At 46.0% G+C, this 18,734-nt stretch overlaps 1 pseudogene; it reads right to left on the reverse strand.

The window, feature by feature from the left end:
- Positions 1-15,273: 15,273 nt before the first annotated feature.
- On the reverse strand, positions 15,274-17,140 carry LOC132984594 (tripartite motif-containing protein 16-like; annotated as a pseudogene).
- Positions 17,141-18,734: the final 1,594 nt, after the last annotated feature.

Below are 18,734 nucleotides of genomic sequence, written 5' to 3' on the forward strand. Positions count from 1 at the left end.
CTTTTCAAACAGTCCCCTCCTCCACCTTTTCAAACAGTCCCCTCCTCCACCTTTTCAAACAGTCCCCCTGTGGTCTAAATGAAACATCTGTGCTTTGGTCAAAATATAACATGAATCAAGCACCAGAGGAGGTTTGTGACCCTGTATAAACCAGCTCTCTCAGAACGCTCCGTTTTGGTGTGTGTGTCTCTTTAAATGTAATGAGCCCCCCCCCCTGAGTTTTCCTGGTAGACATCACTCCTCTGTAGAGAGAATAAAGATGGAGGACCTGTGCTAAAGTTTTGTTCTAGACTGGGGGTGGAGTCCATGGGTGGAGATACCAGGGGAGGGGGAGGGGAGGGGATTTTTTTTTTACCAGAATCCCACTGTGACATCACAAGGAGAGCACATTTGAAACAGAGCATTTTTCTCTGTGTTGTAAGACTTATGCAGACCACAAACAAAGGACTGGATGGTTTATTTCACATGTTGTGGGTCAGTAGACTCTCAGGTTACACAGATATATGTTCAGAAACACTGTAGAAGAGGATTCTTCAGAATATGTCTCCATTAAAAACCGTAGTCCAGTAAGACTGCTCACATTTGTTAGAGTTTGATGTGTATAAATGTATTTTAAGTAATTCAAAAAGAGTCTAAACTTCTACTTCAGGTAAGGACAATGAAAACCTCTGACGCGGTACTGCGGGAAACTTCTGAGGTTGAAGTGTGGAGGCGGTGGGCGAGCTCCTGAGTTTGACTGATGTTTGAATCAACACATCCAGACATAGAAACCTCCGACAGACTCTAAATATCTTTAAACTGTAATTAGTGTACAGGCTTTGTTCCCCCTGAGGAGACATCCAGAACATGGAGACGTGGAGACGTGAAGAAGTCGAGTGACGGATGTTTTTGGATGCTGAAAGTAAACTTGATGAGGTTTAACCCTGTTAATCCTGCAGAAGATCTCACTGTGTTTGGGGTTAGAAATGCTCTTGATGCTTTCGGGACTTATTGATGATACAGAAAAGACAGTTGGAAAATCGTAGTAATCGAAGTAATTAATCTTAACGGATGTAATGTGTTTGGATTCAATCTTTTATTGGATTTGGATCATGAGGATTCTTGTCGATGCAGCAGGGTCGTCGCTCTTTGTCAATGGTCTGACAGATGCGTAGATTGTGGCTGCTTTGACCCACCACAGACTCCCAAATTTCTGATATTTTACAACCAATCAGATTATTTAAAGGCTTTATATGTGATTTTTTGATCCAGCAGATGTCGCCCTTGAGCACCAGCATGAAACCAAAACAACTCGCGCTGCATTGTTGTGTTAGCATGCTAATGCTAGTGATCTTTATTATGCTCGTATCTTCACACTGCATGTAAATTTACCTGAAATGAGCGTGATCTAGAAACACAGTTAAGCAGTGAGTACAGTATGTTATTCTTCTTTTCTCTAGTCCCTCAATTAAACAACTTTTATACACGAGGGGAGGAGTCAGCCAGCCGTCCCGGCGATGTAAACAAACTGAAGATAGGACTCTGAAAACTCTGAAAACATCACAGACAGTGGGACTCGGGTGTTACACCCATTGTAGACAGTCATGACTCACAGAGTTATTTTCAGAGGATATACTTGATTTATATATTTAAGTGTGAAACATCACAGATAAAGCCTTTAAAAAAGAATTGTGCAGTAGACAAAACATGTGAAGGGGGCAAGAAACTGATCAAATCAAACTATAGAAAAGCGCTTTGTAGACTTTTTGACACCATTCTTTCCCAGGCACACTTTTGTGACCCGATGAAAACGGCTTTGCGCCCCACTTTTGGGTCTCGACCCACCAGTTGAGAACCACAGGTCCATGATATGAACCCAAGCTTTCCTCAAACATGTCAAGTCAATGCTACTTGAACACTTTTGATACCAACATCAGCTCCAGGCTCCACAGTGTATTCATATTAAATAAATGATTCATATTTTTCTCCTCTAAGAAAATAACGTGTTGTTTGTCCATATTAATTTAAGTCTCTAACTGTGCCGGGCTCCCCGGGAAAAGAAGTCATCAAAGATGAAAAAACTTGTTTTATTTCTTTGTGTAACTGTAATTTATTGTGCGTTTCAGCTGTGCAGATCTTTGGTGTGAAATCAAAGTGACAGAGTGGAAGTGTTCGCTGATACGCTTAAGGAATGAATGCAGCTTCAGTTGTTGTTATTTTTTTAAACACATCCTGAGGCGCTAGTCTTCTTTCTGCTCCATCAGTTTGGCTCCTTAAACAGCCTGCAGTCAGCTCCGCCCAGCAGAGGAAACACGAGCAGACTCAGACAGACGTGAAGAAGAGCCCAAACAAGCCGACTGCTTTTTTCCCCCCAATGCTGAACATTTAGAGAATCACCTCCTGCTCTCTCTGCACGTCTTTAGGTTTTTACACATCCCTTATACTCCAACAGTTCTCTTGCCCGCTTCCATCGCTGCAACACCTGTTGACCTGATAACTGCTCTCATATCTGACAAACCGAGGGGCTTCCAAAACGGCCGTGTGGGGGCGTGTCTTAAAAGCGCCTACCTTCTCTGGTCCAAACAAATCCAGAGCATTCAGGAGCAGAATCTAAAGTTAGAAGGAGGACATACTGGCTGCTGCATTGTTGTTAGAGAAGCCAGCACTTCAACATGTTTCCTTAATGATCAGATAGTAAGATACCTTTATCATCTCACTCTCTACACATCTCACTGATTGGACCTTTATCATCTCACTCTCTACACATCTCACTGATTGGACCTTTATCATCTCACTCTCTACACATCTCACTGATTGGACCTTTATCATCTCACTCTCTACACATCTCACTGATTGGACTATTAAGGACGAAAATGATCCACTGAAAACGGACTCGTTTTTTTCGTTTTCAAAAAAAGTTTGCACTCTGATAACGACCACCTTGCACATGGGTCCCCAAATACTGGGACTCTTATGTTAAAACCCAGAATCCAGAAACCCAGTGGCTTCCTCTGATGAAAATGTAGCACTTCTGTCATCACTGACCCAAAAAAATGCAAAGTGAATCCAACAATGACGACAAAAAAACAAACAAACCCAGAGTACTGGTTGAGCATTAAAATACATCAACATTCAACAACATGAAACGCTCTCTGTAGGGTTTTCTGTGGAGGATGTGGATAAGGCCGAGGGACATCGCACAGAAAAACAAGCCTCAACAAGTCACGGCACAAATACTTCACTCTATATTTGCTGAATTAGACACAGTGAGGGCGGGAGCATGTAATAAAATCATGCAGTCTGAAACAGAGACTGACCCATTTCTCTTTTCTGTTTCAGAGCCAGAGAAAAAAAACGAGCTTTCAGTCAGTCAATGAAGAATATCAGCTAATCAGAGTGTCACTAATGTCTGCGGCGGTCAAGGCTGCAAAACACCGATAGATGCCCTCAGAAAGCTGCTTAGACACTTCATACGAGAGTACTACAAGACAATCTGCGTCAAGCACAACCTCGTTTAGCGTATGTCAATGCATCAACTATCACTGAGCCAATCATGTGATTCAACGTCTGACTTTCCTCAACCCACAAATGTCAGAGGGATCAGAGCGAGTGACTCAGCGTGACATTCATGCTGTGACTGATCACCGCCCCGGCTGTATCTGACGCTCATGTTGTCACCTCTGATGTCTTTAACTGACACTGTAATGTAGATTTTAACTGGGGCACTGGTTTGTGCAGGGGTGGTGTGAAGATTGTTCAAGGACTCAAAAAATGTGTGCGTCCAAAATCTCAATTCAAAGCAAAGATCTGCTCACTGAAAACTATGAGCTGCCTGTTGCAACGCAGCCTGAATGGTGGATAAGTCCCACCTCTTGTGAGGCAAAGAGCCAATCATAGTTAAGGATTTCCGAGTGGTACCTTTTGAGCCAATAAGATTTCAAAGGGGGCCCATGCAACACATGGACACTCCTCTGGACACGCCCCCTGACTCAATTAAAAGTTAAAGTTAGTTATTACTTCAACTAGAGTGAAAATAAAAGTATTTATACAACCACGCTCTAAACTTGGTCCCACAATCAAAAATTTCAATCATCAAGTGGAATAAAAAAAACAGTTCCAGCAGGATGCCAAAAACTGCAGTCCCTCAAATGTCCACTTGAGGCTGTGTGCCAAAGAGAGTCAAACGTACGAGTCGGAAAAGTTTCTCCCCTTATGGCGTCCCATTAAGAGGCCAAAGCAGCATTCATGCTTCTTGTAAAGAGACATCAGAGGAGACATTCGATTTAGACAGTGTGATGGAAGCTTACCTGCAATTTATGGAAATCAAATCTAGAATGTACCCAAAATTGGCTGCCTCGGATTTCTATCTATGTATGTTGCCGTTGTTTCAAAGAAGGTATGGATATTGTTGTGGTTGTTATCAGAATGTTGTCCTCTGAAGGTAGCGTGAAATACGTTTCAACATAAGGAAATGGAGATATGGCAGCCATGAAAAAGGTTCTTTAATTAAAAAAAAAAACAGTCAAATGCAGCCAGATTAGAGCATAAGTAGGACAACTGTCCATTGAAAAAAATCAACAAAGACCTGTGGTTTTCTATTCTTTTGTATTTACAGTCTCAACAAATGAGCCTCGGTGCAATCGAACCCTGTTAAAAGGATTTCTTGACCACTGCCCCCCCCAACCACCACCACCCCCCCACCGAGGAGGAAGAAGTCCCTCAGGGTTTCACAGCTCTTCACAAACACTCCCCGCCGCTCTCTACGCAGCTGTGTCTGTTTTCCAAACTCTAATTTATGTATCTTGGAACATTGTTGTTGTTGTGTCGGCCCCCAGGGTCACTGCAGACAATGTCAGGGAATACTAATAACATGCAAATCCTTTTTAATTAAACATCGCCCGTCTTTCCCTCAAGCTATACGTTGATTGCAACGTCTGTGTCGTCCTTAAGTTGGCCGAAGAGCAGCAGAGAGGTTCAGTGGAGCCTCAGAAAGGCGGAGAGACGACCACTCACTCTGAATCCAAACACCATGTCCATGACTTTGTGATGAGTGCTGAAAACAAAAAGTTTTTCTTGCTGCTGTGTTTACTGCTCAGATCAGTCATGGTCTCAAGTCAGTTTCAACGGTAACCGCGCTAAATGTTCCACAAACGTCAGAAAGTATACTTTTATTTTGTTTTATTAAAGAACATGAAATCAGAAACTCCTCTTGACGGGTAAAACTTAAAACCAGATCCTGACCTAACCCTGATTTTTAAAGACTGGTTTCAGAGTAAACCGACCCAACAAAAACATTAAATGTACCTGAGACTACGCCGTGTAATCGAGCCTAGTGATAGACAACTGAAGACCGAACTGTACAGAGACTGGGATCGGTTAAACCTTAACATTGGGGATCACGTTGGTGGAAGAAAACCCCCAAAGTCTTTTTGTAAAGTGTCTCGAGATAACACTTGTTGAGGCTATACAAATAAAAATTGATTGATTGATTGATTGATCTCAAACTAACTTAATATATCGTCAAACTTCCTCTGGGTTTGTTTGTTCTCCATTCTGTGTTAACATCGACGATGCGGCACCTCCTTCAGCTTGTTTACGATTCCTTCAGAGGCTCAAACATGTTCCATTCACGTGAACCCCTCCCTCTCTAAACGTTAGCTTGGCCACCATGTGGGGAGACATGGCCAAGCCTACTCAGGGACGCTGTCCGTAGAGGCATAATGGCAAAGTTTGTTGCAAGAGTACAACTCGGGGAGAACCAACAGACTTTCAGAACTGGTTAAAAGACTTAGTTTGAATACTTCAAAGAAATAAGAACCGAATCATCTTCAGCCTGGCTCACACTGTGCAATTTTTCCCCGATTGTATAAAAGTCGGGGTGGCATGTCAGCTCAGACTGTACGACTGAATCGTTTACGACGCCCAACAAGACCTTCACACTGTACGACCTGATTGTCGGACACGGCCGGAGAGCTCACACTGTACGAGTGAAATCGGGACGGAGCGTTGACAATTGTTAATAAAGTTTCATTTGAAAACTCCAAAGGACGACGGTTGGTGAAAGAGAAGGAAGTGGAAGTTGTTGTAGGATATAGGAAAGTAGATACAATTGTAGATATATGGATACAAGTTTCAGAAAAGTGCTGCACTGATGATCTGTACAGAAAAGTAAAAAAAAACAAAAAAAACGCCGGGTTGCGTCCTGCCGCTGGTCGCCATGACTACAGTCCTCCCTTGTCTCTGGTGATTATATTGTAGTCACACACAACTTCTGCCGGACCCTTTCATGACGTAAACATCAAGATTTTAAATTCTAAATATCAAACATGTTTGAAATAAATCGGGGCGTCCCTGACGATCGCCGGGCAGATCGGGGACGTGAAGATTGGATCTTTGTACCGCTCACACTACGAGATAATCTGAGCAGAGAATCGGGTCCGAGCAGCCTCGAGTCGGAAGCCACCCTGCGATTGTCAGGAAGGAAGAATCGGAGCTCAAATCGGCCCGATTATCCTGCAGTGTGAGCCGGGCTTTAGGGGTGCATGTCTGGATGGAGGACAGTCGTAGAAACTGCTGTACTCGGTTTGAACACTGGGGGAAAGGGAAGACACACTCTGCAAAATGTGTCCTTGTTCAGGAATTTATGAAAAAGCAAAGCATATTGTTCACCCTTGAAATATTCCTCTGCAGTTGCACTGGTGTTAAAATCTCCAGCCTGTCCCTTTATTACATGTGTGGTGGCTGTTTCTTATATGACTGCAAGAGACAAATAAAGCTGATTGATTGGGGGGTTAACATCCACCTTGTGGGTTATTGAAGACGTGGTGTCACAGCACACTTAAAGAGCCTCTTAATCCTGAAATGAATTAGAGCTGAGCGTCCAGAGGAGAGCTGGGACTGTGTTCGCAGGCTCTCGGTAATAACAAGCTGCCTCAGCAAATGTTCAGTGTGAAAATAAAGGTTAAACGAGCAGCCGGAGACGAGGCATTCATCCCGTGCTGACTCAGACGATCTGTGTTACTGCTGACCTTGGTGGCTGTAGGGGGAAAGGCCACTGCGCAGACCACACCTGGGGGAGACGAGATTAAGATGCCAATATTCCCAGTCAGTGTAAACCAGCAGCCTTTCACCTGGGGGGCTTGAACTTGTGACAGAAATTAACCCCTCCTTTTTTATTTGTATATATTAATTAAGGAATCGATGTCTTGTTAAAGCTGCGGACACAGTGACAGCTTCCAGATGAATAACGGGGCCGTGAATTGATTACAGCGGCCGACAAGGGCAACAGACCTGCAACAGCCGAGAGGACATACATTAAGAAACAATATTAATTCAAGAGGAAGTAAATATACTGTTAAGACGGGAAAGCGGACTAGTTTGATGGAAGGAGGACAGAAATGTTTAAACTACAGCAACTAGTTCGGCCTGGACTTGAACACCGGGTTTGCAGTTCTGTTAGCTGGGGGCTAATTTAGCAGAGCTATCAGTCCGTCAGGCATCCTTTCTCAAAGCTGTGCTCAGCTGTCTCCTCCCCAGGTTCAGAGTCAAGGCCGAGCTCGTTATAAATGTTCTGGTTGCATTGATTTTAATATCACTCTCTGTGTGTGCTGTCTGTCCTTTCACACATACAAAAAAGAAATCCTGACAATTTCACATGATATTTATGGGTGAGCTGCATGTTGGAATGCACATTGTACAAAACCAGTTTATGAAAATGCAAAGTGCTAGCCAAAGATACTCAAAGTAGATCAACTTACAAAAGCTACCAACATCAGGCGGTGGTTGGGACGACACAGTCAGATGGTAGTGGCTGGGTGTCAGGAGGTGGTTGTTGGGACGACACAGTCTGATGGTGGAGGCTGGGTGTCAGGAGGTGGTTGTTGGGACGACACAGTCTGATGGTGGAGGCTGGGTGTCAGGAGATGGTTGTTGGGACGACAGTCTGATGGTGGAGGCTGGGCGTCAGGAGGTGGTTGTGACGACACAGTCTGATGGTGGAGGCTGGGCGTCAGGAGGTGGTTGTGACGACACAGTCTGATGGTGGAGGCTGGGTGTCAGGAGGTGGTTGTTGGGACGACACAGTCTGATGGTGGAGGCTGGGTGTCAGGAGGTGGTTGTTGGGACGACACAGTCTGATGGTGGAGGCTGGGTGTCAGGAGATGGTTGTTGGGACGACAGTCTGATGGTGGAGGCTGGGCGTCAGGAGGTGGTTGTGACGACACAGTCTGATGGTGGAGGCTGGGCGTCAGGAGGTGGTTGTGACGACACAGTCTGATGGTGGAGGCTGGGCGTCAGGAGGTGGTTGTGACGACACAGTCTGATGGTGGAGGCTGGGCGTCAGGCGGTGGTTGTTGGGACGACACAGTCTGATGGTGGAGGCTGGGCGTCAGGAGGTGGTTGTTGGGACGACAGTCTGATGGTGGTGGCTGGGCGTCAGGCGGTGGTTGTGACGACACAGTCTGATGGTGGAGGCTGGGCGTCAGGAGGTGGTTGTTGGGACGACAGTCTGATGGTGGAGGCTGGGCGTCAGGCGGTGGTTGTGACGACACAGTCTGATGGTGGTGGCTGGGCGTCAGGCGGTGGTTGTTGGGACGACACAGTCTGATGGTGGTGGCTGGGCGTCAGGAGGTGGTTGTTGGGACGACACAGTCTGATGGTGGTGGCTGGGCGTCAGGCGGTGGTTGTGACGACACAGTCTGATGGTGGTGGCTGGGCGTCAGGCGGTGGTTGTGACGACACAGTCTGATGGTGGAGGCTGGGCGTCAGGAGGTGGTTGTGACGACACAGTCTGATGGTGGTGGCTGGGCGTCAGGCGGTGGTTGTGACGACACAGTCTGATGGTGGAGGCTGGGCGTCAGGAGGTGGTTGTTGGGACGACAGTCTGATGGTGGAGGCTGGGCGTCAGGCGGTGGTTGTGACGACACAGTCTGATGGTGGTGGCTGGGCGTCAGGCGGTGGTTGTTGGGACGACACAGTCTGATGGTGGAGGCTGGGCGTCAGGAGATGGTTGTTGGGACGACAGTCTGATGGTGGTGGCTGGGCGTCAGGCGGTGGTTGTGACGACACAGTCTGATGGTGGTGGCTGGGCGTCAGGAGGTGGTTGTTGGGACGACACAGTCTGATGGTGGAGGCTGGGCGTCAGGAGATGGTTGTTGGGACGACAGTCTGATGGTGGTGGCTGGGCGTCAGGCGGTGGTTGTGATGACACAGTCTGATGGTGGTGGCTGGGCGTCAGGCGGTGGTTGTGACGACACAGTCTGATGGTGGAGGCTGGGCGTCAGGAGATGGTTGTTGGGACGACAGTCTGATGGTGGTGGCTGGGCGTCAGGCGGTGGTTGTTGGGACGACAGTCTGATGGTGGAGGCTGGGCGTCAGGCGGTGGTTGTTGGGACGACACAGTCTGATGGTGGAGGCTGGGCGTCAGGAGATGGTTGTGACGACACAGTCTGATGGTGGAGGCTGGGCGTCAGGCGGTGGTTGTGACGACACAGTCTGATGGTGGAGGCTGGGCGTCAGGAGATGGTTGTGACGACACAGTCTGATGGTGGAGGCTGGGCGTCAGGCGGTGGTTGTTGGGACGACACAGTCTGATGGTGGAGGCTGGGCGTCAGGCGGTGGTTGTTGGGACGACACAGTCTGATGGTGGAGGCTGGGCGTCAGGCGGTGGTTGTGACGACACAGTCTGATGGTGGAGGCTGGGCGTCAGGCGGTGGTTGTTGGGACGACACAGTCTGATGGTGGTGGCTGGGCGTCAGGCGGTGGTTGTTGGGACGACACAGTCTGATGGTGGAGGCTGGGCGTCAGGCGGTGGTTGTGACGACACAGTCTGATGGTGGTGGCTGGGCGTCAGGCGGTGGTTGTTGGGACGACACAGTCTGATGGTGGAGGCTGGGCGTCAGGAGATGGTTGTTGGGACGACAGTCTGATGGTGGTGGCTGGGCGTCAGGCGGTGGTTGTGACGACACAGTCTGATGGTGGAGGCTGGGCGTCAGGAGATGGTTGTTGGGATGACAGTCTGATGGTGGTGGCTGGGCGTCAGGCGGTGGTTGTGACGACACAGTCTGATGGTGGAGGCTGGGCGTCAGGCGGTGGTTGTTGGGACGACACAGTCTGATGGTGGAGGCTGGCCGTCAGGAGATGGTTGTTGGGATGACAGTCTGATGGTGGTGGCTGGGCGTCAGGCGGTGGTTGTGACGACACAGTCTGATGGTGGAGGCTGGGCGTCAGGCGGTGGTTGTGACGACAGTCTGATGGTGGAGGCTGGGCGTCAGGAGGTGGTTGTGACGACACAGTCTGATGGTGGAGGCTGGGCGTCAGGAGGTGGTTGTGACGACACAGTCTGATGGTGGAGGCTGGGCGTCAGGAGGTGGTTGTGACGACACAGTCTGATGGTGGAGGCTGGGCGTCAGGAGGTGGTTGTGACGACACAGTCTGATGGTGGAGGCTGGGCGTCAGGAGATGGTTGTGACGACACAGTCTGATGGTGGAGGCTGGGCGTCAGGCGGTGGTTGTTGGGACGACACAGTCTGATGGTGGAGGCTGGGCGTCAGGCGGTGGTTGTTGGGACGACACAGTCTGATGGTGGAGGCTGGGCGTCAGGCGGTGGTTGTGACGACACAGTCTGATGGTGGAGGCTGGGCGTCAGGCGGTGGTTGTTGGGACGACACAGTCTGATGGTGGTGGCTGGGCGTCAGGCGGTGGTTGTTGGGACGACACAGTCTGATGGTGGAGGCTGGGCGTCAGGCGGTGGTTGTGACGACACAGTCTGATGGTGGTGGCTGGGCGTCAGGCGGTGGTTGTTGGGACGACACAGTCTGATGGTGGAGGCTGGGCGTCAGGAGATGGTTGTTGGGACGACAGTCTGATGGTGGTGGCTGGGCGTCAGGCGGTGGTTGTGACGACACAGTCTGATGGTGGAGGCTGGGCGTCAGGAGATGGTTGTTGGGATGACAGTCTGATGGTGGTGGCTGGGCGTCAGGCGGTGGTTGTGACGACACAGTCTGATGGTGGAGGCTGGGCGTCAGGCGGTGGTTGTTGGGACGACACAGTCTGATGGTGGAGGCTGGCCGTCAGGAGATGGTTGTTGGGATGACAGTCTGATGGTGGTGGCTGGGCGTCAGGCGGTGGTTGTGACGACACAGTCTGATGGTGGAGGCTGGGCGTCAGGCGGTGGTTGTGACGACAGTCTGATGGTGGAGGCTGGGCGTCAGGAGGTGGTTGTGACGACACAGTCTGATGGTGGAGGCTGGGCGTCAGGAGGTGGTTGTGACGACACAGTCTGATGGTGGAGGCTGGGCGTCAGGAGGTGGTTGTGACGACACAGTCTGATGGTGGAGGCTGGGCGTCAGGAGGTGGTTGTGACGACACAGTCTGATGGTGGAGGCTGGGCGTCAGGAGGTGGTTGTGACGACACAGTCTGATGGTGGTGGCTGGGCGTCAGGAGGTGGTTGTGACGACACAGTCTGATGGTGGTGGCTGGGCGTCAGGCGGTGGTTGTGACGACACAGTCTGATGGTGGAGGCTGGGCGTTAGGCGGTGGTTGTTGGGACGACACAGTCTGATGGTGGAGGCTGGGCGTCAGGCGGTGGTCGAGGGGATGCCACACAATGGCTTACTTTTGCAATTAAATTAAGTTTGAGGAGTTCCTCGTACACAGGGAACTGGCTGAACATAAATCAACAACTATTAGAAAAATGGAAACATCTTTATTATGTAACATTCAAATCTTAAATTAAAGGCTTGCCCTAAAAGCAGTAGGGGCAGGTATTGATTGAAACACAATTACTGTGATTATCAAGATTTGGATCATCTTGTTGACGAAACCCAAATGCTGCAGTTTCTGAGTCTCTGAATTGACAGCTTTGCTCTGTTTGGCTGCCCTTCCCGTACGGTGAAAAGTGATCAATAGAGAACGACAAAAGATATAACAAGGGTCAAATCAGTGGGTCGACAGCTAGCGTGTGAAGAAGTGCAAAATCAGCTACATTTCAGGTGAAGACAAACGGAGAAGATAGGCCACAGCTTTTATCTGATCCCGAGTTTAGAATACTATTTGTTGAATATTTGATGAAGGGATTCCAACAGGGTCAAGGCACATAGCCGAGGCCTAAAAGTGCCTCAGACTAATTGAAACTGAACTTAACCATTATCAGACGTGAAAAAAGGGTTCTGGATTGAGGTTACTTATTGACCGGAATAGAGTCATTTGGCATAAACAACAGTGCAGAAGACAGCGATGTGACAACCCATTAAAGAGATGCAACAACAATCATTGAGTTTAAAATAATTGAATCCTATTGCTTTATGATATGCAATGCATATGGTCAGACACAGCTCATTTACATTTAAAGGTACAGACACAGAAACAGCCTGTTCTGAGCAGGGCTGAAATAGAGGGGTTTATAGACATGATCAAATACAGGATCAGAGTGGATTTAGAACAAGAAACTTCACACACATGTTTTGAGGAGCTCTGAGACTTAAACTGGTAGAAGAAGAGGAGAATATGTGACCTTTAAGTTATTCTTGGGCCTTTTTGACTTCATGGATACAGTAGCTAAAGAGACACAAAACATCAAGGAGAAGAAAGTGGGAGCGATCACAGCAAAGGGCGTAGGTTGGATTCCAACCCACGGCCGCTATGACAAGGACTATAGCCTCTGTACATGGGGTGCCACTAGGCTATCTTGCTCCCAAATACCAATATTTTGAGGGATTTCCTTAGGCATTTGGACTGTCACCATCTTGTTTTTTTAAGCCAGATGTGATCATACATGCATGAAGAAGGTTAAAACACATTGCGTAAACTCTGTCCTGTAGGAGGTTGTACTGGTAGCGACAGGTCACCTAAACCTAAAGCACAACCTGCTTTATCATCTGATTTACCCAAAGGAGGTGCCAGGGAGGAAAATCTACAAGACACCATCTTGGTTTCTTAGACTTTGTTTACCCTAACCAACCCCACCACAAATAATTAAATGGAAAGAAACAATTAAGGATGTTTATAATATGGAGAGAATTACACATAGGATAAGGAATCTAGGTGACGTCTTTGAGTCACGATGGAAGATGTTCACAGACACAGATTTAATATAGGGGCAAAACGAAGATCAACAAAGAGCGAAGTTTTGCGTATACTTGAGCATTGAACTTAAGCCACAAGCAGATGGTGAAGAACACATAGACAACAATATATATATTAAATTCTATTAGAGTAGAACAATCTAAGGCCCACTTTTTTTGTTGTTGTTTTGTCTTTCATTTTTTATTTATTATTTTTGATAAGTTAATATGCTCTGTTGTTCTTTAGCTCTTTTTCTATTTTATTCTTTTATTTTCATTTTTTCCTTCCTTTTTGCTCACTCTTCTCTTCTGTCGTAGAATGAGCTAACAGAAATATTTATCCATGCCTGTATAGATGATGCACTTATATGTAGATCTATGCTCATTCTGACAGTTTATGTTATTTTTCTTCAAAACTATCAAATAAAAAGTATTAAAAAAAAGAAAGACTTTGTTTAGGTGTCTGACATCCTAAACACCAGCCATCAAATAAGTTATGTAATTATCTGTTAAAGCGTCCAGTAGTTGTAGCCCTGGATATTAAATCTGATTCCTCCATTTAGACTGAAATGACCTGAAGGGAGCACAAAAGGAGAGGTCTGTTCTTCAGGGTATAAACTAGGCTCAGATGCACAGTGGAATCAGGACAGTGATGAAAATAGTCAGATGATTAAATCATTCGCTTGCAGTTCTCACCTGCAAATGACCAGATTGGGGATGAGATCAGTGGGTGGGGGAAGCTTTCACACACATCAACCTGAGCAACATCTACACCCTGCTGGCTTTAGTATCGACAAGTGCATTCATTACTGATTGTGTTCTTGGCAAATGAAAGTCATTAATGAAAAGCAAAGACAGCACCTGGTATTGATGGTCACAATCAGACTCTGGAAAGCCAGAAGAAAAAGGGGGCAACTAGCGGGACACCCCGGTGGACAGACATTGGCTCCTGAAATGGTCTGAATTAAACATGAAATCATTGTTTTCCTGGACCTCTCTAAACATGGAGGATTGATTCAAACGTTTTAATCTAACTCGATGGCCAAAGCTTTAGTAAGTTTTTCAACTTTTTGTTTTGTTGCTTCAAACCTGCAGGCCCTCATTCATTGTGTGTTGCAAGCAGGCGCGGCTCAATAACATTTTACAACCTTAACTTAACGAGTCTTAACTATTTCCCAACAAAGGTTAAGGCTAAGCTAAGTTTGCTAGTTAGTATGGTCTTGGTTTTTTACACTGTCAAAATATAGCAAACTACTTACAGCATTCAGGTGACTTTTCATGCTTGTTGTGCCACCATGGTAGGCCAGTTTCAAATTGCATGACGAAGTGTGACGTTCACCAACCGCTGTGAGGATAGGAATATCAGATACCCAAAAATAAAAATTAAATGAATATTCAAATCCCAAAATTAATAATCGATTGCATACCCGACGAACGAATATTCAAATAGCCGAATATTGGGAATATCTGTCTCTTTAGGAAACGTTTGAGTCTTTCAAGAAGTCTGTTAAGACTAGATCTCTCTCTGGGATCTGATTTAAGAGTGAGCAGCTTCCTGTCTCTACTAACATTACATAACGTAGGAGCCCATTCAAAGGATCATTCTCATATTTCTTGCACTGTTTTTAGTTTTTAATACTTAATACTTAATACTTTTTAAGTCATGAAACACCTTCAGGAAAAGTAATAAATAACAACAGGAGTCCATTAACACCCAATCATCCCTTTATTGAATGATTTCAGTTTGATTTACATGCCATATTTTCCTGTGATAATCACCAACATGTCAACATTCAGTTTCCCTGTCATTATATAACACACAATCGTACGATTGAGCTGCAGCGCCTCCATCGTACACTCACAGAAACACATGGAAATACTTTAACACACAGGCAGAAGAGTTTATAAGAGTATAAGTGAAGGAAAAAGATTGAAAACATTTTGACTATAAGATCGAAAAACAGATTAAAAATAAACCGTTCAACATTTAAAGTTATAATATTTAGAATTTTTACACTAAAATATCAAAATTAATTACAAATTTAATAAACATGTTATATATTTTTTTTGTTGAGTACTTACATCACCTCAAATATTTTAAACAATTATCAAAGCCAGAGAAATCTGCAATTTGTCATTTGTAATAGCCTTTATCTTTGGCCATCGTTGCCATGGAAACACCGGATGTTATGCCAAATACGGCTGCAAATGAGGCCCCCTGTCCACCTAGCGTCTTTTTTTTTAATAGTTTATAATTTTTTCTGAATTCTATATACTTTATTAATCCCAAGAGAGAAATTCAAGTTTACACTCCATTATTTAGAGACATGCTTCTCACACACATAGGCCCGAATCACACACAGATTTTAAACACTGAATTGAATCCGCCATCCCTGAAATGACTTCTGTCTATTTCAGTTTACACAACTCAGCACTGGATTCATTAAATAAGGCATAATCCATCCCGAGTCCAGCATGTAGAGGCTGAGTGAATGTGGTCTGGACTCTGTGGAGGAGAGTCATGGTTTTAAAGATGCTGTAGAAGGACAGAATACCTGCTCTGTGATCCAGGGACACTCCTACTCTGGAGGACTGAGGACCTGAGACACGAGTGGGGACATTGTTGTACCAAAAGATATATCTGTTGTTGTCACAATATAACATCCAAGATTTGTCATTGAGTCCAAATTCACACTCATTCGAACTCCCTGCTCTGCTGATATTCTTGTATGTGACTGCTACATCAACTCCTCCTCTTCCTCTCCTCTCCACCTCCCAGTAACAACGTCCAGTCAGACTCTCAGGACTTACTCAGGACCTGAAAACATTCAGTGAATCTGTCTGGATGACTAGAATAAGGATGGGTCTGATCCGTTATTGTTACTTTTCTGTTCCCATCAGATAATAACAGATGTGTGTATGCTGTGTTTGGATCCAGTGTGATGTCACATGAATATTTTAAGAACTCAGATCTGGTCTTGGGTTCTGGTTCTGACAGTAAAACATCCACTTCAGTCACTGTCTGTGAGATGTTTGTCCATTTCTCTCTCAGGACGTCCTGTAGTTTATCTCTGACTTCTGACACAGCCGCTGTCACGTCCTCAAAGAACCTCAGAGGACGGATCTTGATGCTGGATGAGTGTGTAGATTCACTGAGTGGTGACAGTGAGGGGTAGTCGTGTAGAAACTGGTTGTGGTCCTGTGTGTGTGACAGCTTCTTCATCTCAGCGTCTCTCCTCTTCAGCTCAGTGATCTCCTGCTCCAGCTTCTCCTGAAGCTCTCTGACTCGACTCACTTCAGTTTGCTGCTGGGATCTGACCTGCTGCTTCACATCAGAGCGTCTTTTCTCCATGAGACGGATCAGCTCAGTGAACATCTTCTCACTGTTCCCCACTGTTTTATCAGCGGAGCCATTGATAGCCTCCACCTCCTGTTGGAGTAGCTTCACATCTTTCTCTCTGTCCTGGATTCTCTGCTGGATGTTTTGTCGACTCACCTCCAGCTCTCTCTGCTTCTCGCTCCTTTCTGCTACAGCTGAGACTGTGTCATGACCTTTGTGTTCATCCACAGAGCAGAGATAACAGATAGACTGCTGATCAGTACGACAGAACATCTTCATCACCTCATCATGATGAGAGCAGACGTTCTCCTGGAGCTTCTTGGAGGGCTCCACCAGCTTGTGTTTTGTATAGGCAGGTATTTCATAATGAGGCTGGAGGTGTTTCTCACAAAATGAGATCAAACAGAAGAGACAGGACTTACAGGCTTTCAGTTTTCTCCCGGTGCAGACATCACAGGCCACATCTTCAGATCCAGCATAGCAGTGATCAGCAGGAGCAGCTTGGAGTCCAGTCTTCTTCAGCTCCTCCACTAAATCTGCCAACATGGTGTTTTTCCTCAGGTCAGGCCTCGCTCTGAAGGTCTGTCTACACTGAGGGCAGCTGTAGACTGTCTTCTCATCCTCTGTATCCCAGTGGCTTTTAATACACTTCATGCAGTAGCTGTGTCCACAGGTAAGAGTCCCCGGATCCTTCAGGAGATCCAGACAGATCGAACAAGAGAAGGTTTCCCAGTCCAGCTGAACTCCTCTCTGTGCCATTTCTCCTTTCGGTAACAACAACTGTTTGAGATTCACTTCCTTATAACTGAAAACAAGTTTCACCTCTAATCAACAAAGCATGTGTTTGTGCATGTTACTGTGCAGGTGTTGTTGGTTACACCCATCCTCAAACTGTAGATCTAAAGGGGAGGGAACCATGAAGTATGAGGACAGAGTGCAGCAGGCTGTGTTTGAGAGCAGGAAGAAGAGGGAGGGCTGATCGAACTACGATTCATTCCAGGAAGAGGAGCAAAGCTGATAGATTCAACGAAGCTCACTCCTTTTCCTTCTCTACCTGGAAAAAACACCAGGTGGACACGGAGCCTAAGTCTTATACACCCATGAGGTGTAAAAAAAACAAAAAAAAGTTTGTGTCTAAGGGGATCATTTGTTGATTTTATGTTGGGATGTTTGGCCTGTTTTTAACTTGTTTAAGTTTAAACAAAGATAAGATGACCAAAGATTTTCTAAAAAAGTTTTCCATTCATCCTGATCTCTAGGTCACATAACAAACAAGAGGAAGTATAAATGTGTTCAGTCTCAATGATTCTCAGAATAAATCCTGACAGCAGCCTGATATCTCTCAGTAGATTACCTTGAAAAAAAAGCCATCTTATTTGGTTTATTGAGATTGATAGACACTGTCTCTTGTTCCTCTGTGTATTTCCACTGACGCCCTGAGAAGTGATGCATCAACTCAGCTTGTCTGAGGTGGAAATAATGCTGTCATCTCCCAGAGATGCAAAAACCTGTAAAATTAAGATGAACGAGCAGAAGTCGTCCTCGATTTACAGCTTCCTAAAGCAGATTACATTCCTCAGCCTGACTGCGTGCTCAAAGAGCGACCGAGCGGACGAGACGGGGCACTGACTGCTGTCTGTACTCTAAGTATGTGACGGTGGCAGCTTATTTGGGGCGTGTAGAGAAGCTAACAGAAAGGAGAGACTGTTGGAACATCTGCAGTGATTCAGCCTCAGATCTCAGAGTCCTCTTGGTAAACAGATTCATTAGAAGATTTCCAGCTTTTAAAAAATGTTCTTCTTTAACATGATCTAAATGTTAAATTAGGCTTTTTTGAAGAACAAATCCCTCCGGGCTCCAGTGTGTCACGCAAAGCTCTATTCTTAGCTCGGTTCGAGTTTTACTCTTATTCTTAGTGGCAACTTTTTACATAATTTGTATGCAGGACTTGTCGAGTCTGAGAAATAATGCTGATAGCGACTAAGTGATAATCTCTCCCCATGTTGCATCCTTTTACTTTTAAATTGAGTCCCTGGATTTGCTCACAAAGCAACTGTAAGACCAAAACAACCAGTGCCACCAACAACAAGCCTGCACTTCTGACTCCACACATCACAAATCTGTCACAGGAATTCTAGTTTAGTTTATTTGGACACAATCCTCCTATCAAATCAGAACTGTTAAAATCTCAATCTTCACATCAGTAACATTGTTCCATGCCCGAGTACACTTTTGTATATACTCAGTCTGACAGCAGGGGGCAGAATGCACACAGTTGGTTTGCAAATCCCCCAAAAAGCAGAAAGAAGAAGAAGCAACCATGGCTACCACTCGCACGGTCAGGCCATCCTGC

This window comes from Labrus mixtus, chromosome 12 (genome assembly GCF_963584025.1).
Source record: "Labrus mixtus chromosome 12, fLabMix1.1, whole genome shotgun sequence".
Lineage (NCBI taxonomy): Eukaryota > Metazoa > Chordata > Actinopteri > Labriformes > Labridae > Labrus > Labrus mixtus.